The sequence below is a fragment of the Mastomys coucha genome, unplaced genomic scaffold (genome assembly GCF_008632895.1).
Source record: "Mastomys coucha isolate ucsf_1 unplaced genomic scaffold, UCSF_Mcou_1 pScaffold22, whole genome shotgun sequence".
In the NCBI taxonomy this organism is placed as follows: Eukaryota; Metazoa; Chordata; class Mammalia; order Rodentia; family Muridae; genus Mastomys; species Mastomys coucha.
Window position 1 is genome coordinate 206,430,584 of NW_022196905.1, and position 7,984 is coordinate 206,438,567.

A 7,984-nucleotide genomic window follows, 5' to 3' on the forward strand; every position below is an offset into this window, starting at 1 on the left:
AGATGCTTCCACAGAGATAGCTTATCACAGCAACAGAAAGGTAGCTAAGTCATAGAATTGAATGGTAAAGAATGCTGTTACAGATCGGTATGTTAGGACATTTGTAAGATGCATGCTCTCTACAAGACTGACGGTTTCCTGTTGGGAAGAGTGCTGTTTCAGACAATGGATGGAGCAGCCGCACTAATGCATGGAATAAAATAGTGGGTAATTTGATGTGTTGTTTTTAGAACACACTTCATAGGCCTTTTAGAGAACTTATTTCTACGAATGCATGTGGTAACTATGCTCTAGTAAGTACAGGAGGCATACAAACGTGTTTAATGATAGTGTATAAAATAGTTCATCTGAGTTCTCTTGATCACGGTATTATTCCTGATAATAGATTTAATATCTATACCACCATGCAGTGTGAAAAGCATGTACAAAGGATTGGAGAGATGTCTTAATAGTTTAGAGCATTCACTGCTTTTGCAGAGGGTTTAGGTCAGTTCCAGACCCCACCTGGGAGCTTATAACTCCAGTTTTAGGAGTTCAACATGTTTTTCTGGCCCCTAAAGTCACTGCAACCTATTGCTCATACATGCTTTCAGGCAAAACACTCATGCATATAAAATAAAAATAACTAAATCTTCTTTAAATCACACATACAAACAGTATTTTAAATAGTGTTAACTTTTTAATCCCTTTGAGAGCATTATCATTTTTATGGCTGACTGTGAACATACTATATAGTACATGAAGTAGAGTATTTAAAGACATATAGTACAGAATTTGCTAAGAACAGTATTCACCTCCTGAAGGCAGGGAAGAAAAAACCTAATGGATGTATTTCTTATCAACCAAATTACTCTCCTTGTGTGGGGTCATAGAAAATGTGAGAATACGCAGCATCATAATCATAGTGGGACAAAAAGAGGGAGGTTGTCTTGTGAAACTACCACAATTATGTCTGGTTTCCCCGGATGAATAGAGGTACCTAGGAATGGGAAGAATAGTAGAGTCCATTAATCCTAGCTTCTCCCAGCTTCTCCCAAGCCCTGTTTTGTAGTGGCCAATACACCTCCCATACCGAGATAATCAACAATCTTTTTTTCTTGCTGCAGAACCCCAGGGGTGAAGAGATGTCAAGATGAGACTTTCCAAGAAGTACTGTGTGCTATTAGGGACCCAGACCTATCACTTCATACAAACTCATCCATCTCTCTTACCCACAAGTCATAGTTGCTCAGCAACTACCTACGCTTCAAGCCAGCCATGTGCCTTCTCACCCACAAGACCCCAGGGCCATTACCACGGTCAGATTTTTTTTTGTACCTAGGATCCACAGCCTCCCAACCCTGTTTGGAGTGCTTCAAACCAATGCACCTCCATTCTGGTTTTCATCTTTAACAATGGGAATTAAAGCTTGGAAACATGACTGGCCACTCTAGGGCTGCAATGATACTAGTATCTATGTGGCAGGCTCTCTGGTTTCACATCACCAGGTTGATATTTGAGCAGGCTTTGCTTGTTCAAAAATGAGTAATTAGTGATGAGAACTCAGCTACATGCAGTGCTACAGTCTTGAGTCCAGGATATGGGCTGGCCTTCTCTGGTCATTGCTCTGGATATCCAAATACACGGAGAATCCTGAGGCTCTAGAGAGGGACTAGAATATGAACTAGCTCGCCAAGGTGATGTGTCTGATACCCTAGGTATGGCATAAGTGATGAAGCTTTACTGTGGTAGCTTGAATGAGAAATGCTCCCCACAGGGGACATTATTCAAACACTTGGTCCCCCAGCTGGTCTCAATGTATGGGTAGGTTATGGAGCCTTTAGGAGGACGTACCTTGCTAGAGTGTATATCACTGGTGGTGAGCTTTGAGATTGTGTGGCCTTGTTAGAATTCCTATTCCCTCTGTTTCCAGTTTATGAGTAAAGATTTGGTTGGCCAGCCTCCTGTTGCTTCCTTCTTGTTAGACCTTGCCCTCCCCAATGATGACAGACTCTCCCTCCCCCCTCATCCCCCAGGGACCATAAGTCAAAATGTACCCTTGCCTCCTTGAGCTGCTTTTGGTAGTGGTATTTTATGGCAGCAGCAGAAAAGTAACAAACACAAGAGGCCTTTATTAAATCATGATCAGACATCTCTGCAGTCTCACCTTTTACCTGGACTGCCTGCATATCTGTACTCATGCATGCTAACCTGTGGACCAGGCCCAATTGCAATTAGCTTTCAGGAACTCAGTCCCTATACTCAATCCCTTCCTAGCAAGACTCTTGTCAGTACCTATCCTAATTCCTAGCAAGCAGATGATGTAGTATGTAAAACTACCACACAGAGAGCAATTTTGATCACAATTCTGAGGCCACTTGGAAAAAAATATATATATGTTTTTTCCCTAATTGCAATTCTAACTAGCCCCAAGTCATTGTGATTTTCTTTGTTCTTGACAATGTTGATTTTAGGATTGCTTGGAATTCTTGGTATAAGTTTGTAGGATCAATAGTGAACTTTACCAGCATCCTGCCATTCCCTCCGTGGATTTCTGCTTGGTATTGTTTTAAACCCTGTATGTCCCTCCATCTCTTTGGGTACACTGAGCTGGATAGAAAAGTCTTCCTCATTCATCCTCACAATGTTACTTTAAGCAAGATCTAAAACTTTTGAGGTCCCATTGCTATTGACATCCCCACCCTCCGTGGGGAAATTCCTGACATTAGGCAGAAGGTTAAAGTTGCTTCTTCGAATCTCCCTCCTCCATCCATCCATGGTGTGTGTGTGTGTGTGTGTGTGTGTGTGTGTGTGTGTGTGTGTATGCAAGCACATGTGTGGAGACCAGAGGCAACCTCAGTTGTTTTTCTGCAGCTTCTACCTTCTTTGAAACAGGATCTCTGGTTCAACACTGTGCATCCCAGGCTAGCTGGTCTTCCGACTAGAGGTGGGATAACAGATGTACATTACACATGTGGCTCTTTGCGGGTTCTGGGCCTTCCAATTCAGGTACTTGCCTATGTGCAGTAACACTCTACCCACTGATCCCCAATACCAACTGTCACTGAGGCTGCACCTTCACGGATGGCTTCTCCTGGCCTCTTAAAGGGCCAAGCCTCAGCTGCTCTCCATGACCCCTTCATGCTTTCAAAACCAGTACCATCCGGATGACTCTTACACTACCAAGTTCGGTTGCCAGTGCAAGGTACAACCTTGGCTGCTACTGGGGCACAGCTTCTGTGTGCTGACCCTGAGCAGGTTTCACCTCAGTGACATTGGTCTCTTCTTAATAGCTGCTAATTTTTTTTTTAGCTCCAGCTAACCAGCATCAATTGCCCCAGTAACAAAAAGGTTTCACTTCTATGCTGATGGTCTGTCATTAATCACAGCTGAGTCTTCAGCTCCAGCTAACCAGAAGGACAGAATCTTAATTCAAAATAGAAAATGACCCTGATAGAGTCATTTCTCTTTATCTTAATGACTTTTTTGTTTATTTGCATCTGAATTTATTGAACTTTATAACTAAATAGACACAATTCAACCTACAGATGATTTGCACAGAAAGAGATTATTATAAATAGTAATATGTATGTAACAATTTAAAGCTCTCTCTTTCAGCTCATACATATATTTATAGCAAATAGTGTTTACGCTTTCCTCTGAAACTTCACAGGCCAGGCCTCCATTGCTTGCATGACCCTCAACACTCTTATCTTTCAAGTTCCTATGAAACACCTCACTAAGCTTTGAATATATAATAGCTTTTCTAGGCCAAAGTTCCAAATTCCTTCAACAAACCTCTCCAATACAATACCGTTAGGTCTGTCCCACAGTCTCCCACTATCCTAGTACCAACCCGTCTTAATTAGGGTTACTATTGCTGTGATTAAATGTCATGACCCAAAGCAAGTTGGGAGGGGAAGGGTTTACTTGGCTTAAACTTCTTATATTGCTGTTCATCGTTGAAGGAAGTCAGGACAGGAACTCAAACGGGGGAACCTGGAGAGAGGAGCTGATGCAGGGGTCATGGAGGGCTGCAGCTTACTGGCTTGTTCAACGCGGCTTGTTAGGCTTGCTTTCTTATAAAGCCCAGACCAGCGGCCTGAAAAAAATACAATCCACGGTGGGCTGGGTACTCCTCCATCAATTAGTTTGATCTTATGGAGGCATTTTCTTAATTGTGGTTCCCTCTGTTCAGATGAATTTTAGCTTGTGTCAAGTTGACATAAAGATGCTCAGGACAGCCACTGAATAGAAAATCCACATCTCTAGTTAAGGGTCTGTTTTGGAAAATCAAGCCAAGGTTTGGAAGCCAGAGCTCTCCTTTGGAGTCATAAATCTAACATAACTGAACTTATACTGACATCTTGTGGCCATTTTGACCTTTACAACTAGACGCTAATTCTGCAGGGACAAAGCATTTGCTTTGGTAACCACTTTTTGATGTTTTGCCCCATTAAAGGCTTATGGAAGTGTGGACTGTCTCAAACAGCATTCTTCATTCCAGACCAGAGGTCTAGGAGGTGGAATGTTCCTAACAGACTGCCAATCTCAGCATCCCTCTCCCACTCTGTCTAGTCTTCCTGGTGTACACAAGAGAGTGGCTATTGATAACTGGTAACACTTCCTTGAGAACAGCCCTCAAAATATCAAATGTTGCAGCCCAAACCACAGTTGCCTTCATCTTAGTCAATGAGATAAATTTTAAAGGTATAAGGTTTATAGAACTTAGGTGTACCCTGCCTCAAACTAAACCAATTCATTATGAATAACTCCCTTAGTTCCTCCCCATCTAAATTTATTGGCACATGGACATCCCTTCCCCTCTCATCTAAGATTTCAAATTGCATTGGTCAAAATGGAGATTTGTTTATTCCCATTTTAGTTCATTTACAGGAAAAGTTGGGAAAGGCTAGTTTTAGAACTAAAGAAAGGGAGGCTGGCTTTTGGTTTATTTGTTTGCTTGTTTGCTTACTCATTTGTTCATTTGCCTCAATGGCTCTGAGAAACTTCTGTATATGGCTAGGTAATGATCTCTTCCTTCCATATATTGAGCAGAGACTTTGTGTTCTTGCCTCTGAACAGGGTGTTTTTAATTTCACAGCAAACAGCTTGCCAAACCCTAATGATCACTCTTAGCACTCTTGTCTGTAAGGAAAACCCCAAATCTTATATATTCCTGTAAAGAATGATGAGTAGAGCCATTACTAAGGAATTCTCTGATATTGTTACCAACCCCACAGTCCTTGCACTAGATACAGCCTGAAAAAGAAACTCCAGTGCCAGTGAACGTGGAACTAAGCTGGTGTTTATTAAGGTAAGTGCAGAATTAGTATCCCCACTTGGTATTTTATATGATTTTGTCTATATATGATTTTGTCTCTTTTGAAGTGATGTTCTTCAAAGTACTTAAAAGATTAAGTTACAATGTTTGAGTATACTTCTTGATTGAAGAGTTTCTCTTTGTTAAATGAGATTATAGGATGGATGGTTTACATACACAGGTTTGCTGATGAGAAAGGAGTGATAGCAAGACAGAAACTAAGGGAGCTGAGTCCTGCATGGCCATGCGTTAAGGGACAGCATGCATGACATGGCTCCTGCCCCCACAACAGAGCCATAAGTGTCAATGGTTGCTGCAGCAGAAAGCTTATTTGTATATTTTACTTTATGTTCCTCCTTCAAGGAATGTCCTCCTCGTTAAAGTTAACAACTCCATGATAATTGGAAACAACAGGAGTCCAGGAATCTAGGGTGTGTCTGTGTCTTTAGCAAAAATGGCAAACACTGGGACCTTTAGGACAGCCATTACACCTGTGGAAAAGAACTCTGAAAACCTGAGTTGGGAAATAGATAATTTCTCAAATATGTAAAATTAAGGATGCAATATGAATTATATAAGGAGCTTTCCAGATATATAAGGAACAGGGGCAGCTGAATTATGAGCCAACTGGTCAGAAAGGTACTAAGGAAGAAAATACAGAGATTTAGGGAGTGTTGATTGCAGTAGATCCCACCCTGGTAAGTTTTTGTTTATGCTTACAAGGGCAGACAGATACCTGAGTTCAAGGTTGGCCTGGGACAGAGCAAGGTTAGGCCCAGGCATGGTAGAAATGTTAGTTACAGGGTAGGGTTCCACCCAGCTAGCTTATCATTTGGGCTGAACAGAAGCAGGCAGATCTCTGAAGTCAAGGTGTGTGCTTTGAGTGTAAACATGGTTCCACATCTACGGGGAGGCTTCTCAGAAAAGCACAGCTCTGCAAATGGAAAAGGAGCAAGATCAAAAGCACAGTACAGTTCTGTTGTAGTAGTCTTGTTTGCAATAGCTCTTAAACATTGAAGGGTACTGTGTCTCTGGGTGATTCTCACAGTGAGGATTTAGTTGTTATTGTTCTTGTGTTTTTGGCTTGGTTTAGTTTTTGTTTGTTTAAATGATTGGTTTTTTGAGACAGGGTTTTGCTGTATAATGGCCCTGGCTATCCTGGAACTCCCTATGTAGACTAGGCTGGCCTCAAAGTCAAAGATCTACCTGCCTTTGCCTCCCTAGTGCTGAGATTAAAGGCTTCTGCCACAACTCCCCAGCTGTTTGTTTTATTTCACTTGGGTCAAAATTCTTTTTTATGTTAATGTTTTTCTTTATTGGTTATTTTATTTACTTACATTTCAAATGTTATCTCCCTTCCCAGTTTCCTCCCTATCCCATCCCCCCTCTCGCTGCTTCTATGAGGGTGCTCTCCCACCCACCCACCCACTCCTGCATCACTACCCTAGCATTTCTCTACCCTGGATTATCGACCCTCCAATAGACCAAGGGTCTCCCCTCCTAGTGATGCCAAATAAGGCAATCCTCTGCCACATATGCAACTAGAGGTCCCTCCATGTGTACTCTTTGGTTTGTGGTTAAGTCCCTAGAAGCTCTGGGGGGGGGGGTCTCATTGGTTGATATAGTTGTACTTCCTATGGAGTTGCAAACCCTTTCAGCTCCTTCAGTCCTTCCCCTAATTCCTCCATTGGGATCCCCATGCTCAGTCCAATCGTTGGCTGTGAGCATCCACATCTGTATTGGTTAGGCTCTGGAAGAGCCTGTCAGGGGACAGCCATACCTGGCTCCTGTCCGCAAGCACTTCTTGGCAGAAGCAATAATGTCTGGGTTTAGTGTCTGCAGATGGGATGGACACCAAGGTGGGGAAGTCTCTGGATGCCCTTTCCTTCTGTCCCTGCATTTCCTTTAGACAGGTGCATTTCTGGGTTAATACATTTGAGATGAATAGGTGGCCCCATCTCTCAACTGGGAGCCATGCCTAAACCATTGGATATGGTCTCTATAGGTTCTAACTCCACTTTGTTGGGTATTTCAACTAATATCATCCCTGTTAGGTCCTAGGAACCTCTTGGGTCCCTGGCATCTGAGACCCACTGCTACATAGCTCCCTTCAATTTCCTGATTCTCTCTACTTCTCCACCTGCCCCTATCTCCTCCCACACCTGGTCCTACCCTGCCTTTTCCCTCCCCCTCCTCTCTCCCTCCCAGGTCCCTCCTTCCCTCTACCTCCCGTGGTTTTTTGTTTGTTTGTTTGTTTGTTTGTTTGTTTGTTTTGGTTCCCCCTTCTAAGTAGGACTGAAGCATCCACACTTTGGTCTTTCTTCTTTTTGAGCTTCATATGGTCTGTAAATTGCATCATGGGTATTCTGAGCTTTTGGGCCAAGAGTCACTTATCAGTGAATACATACCATGTGTGTTCTTTTGTGACTGGGTTACCTCACTCAGGATGATAGTTTCTAGTTCTATCTACTTGCCTTCAAATTCATGAAGTCATTGTTTTTAATAGCTGAGTAGTACTCCACAAGTGTAAATGTACCACATTTTCTGTATCCATTCCTCTGTTGCATACATCTGGGTTCTTTCCAGCTTCTGGCTATTATAAAAAAGGCTACTATGGCCTTATTTATAATAGCCAGAACCTGGAAACAACCCAGATGTCCCTCAACAGAGGAGTGGATACAG

At 42.5% G+C, this 7,984-nt stretch overlaps 1 long non-coding RNA gene across 1 annotated transcript in view; it reads right to left on the bottom strand.

Moving 5' to 3' along the window:
- Nucleotides 1–5,267: 5,267 nt before the first annotated feature.
- Nucleotides 5,268–7,984, bottom strand: part of LOC116071438 — a 14,803-nt gene continuing 12,086 nt past the window's right edge. The window contains exon 5 of the long non-coding RNA XR_004110895.1: nucleotides 5,268–6,236. This is a non-coding gene — a long non-coding RNA (uncharacterized LOC116071438). The remainder of the gene's footprint in view (nucleotides 6,237–7,984) is intronic.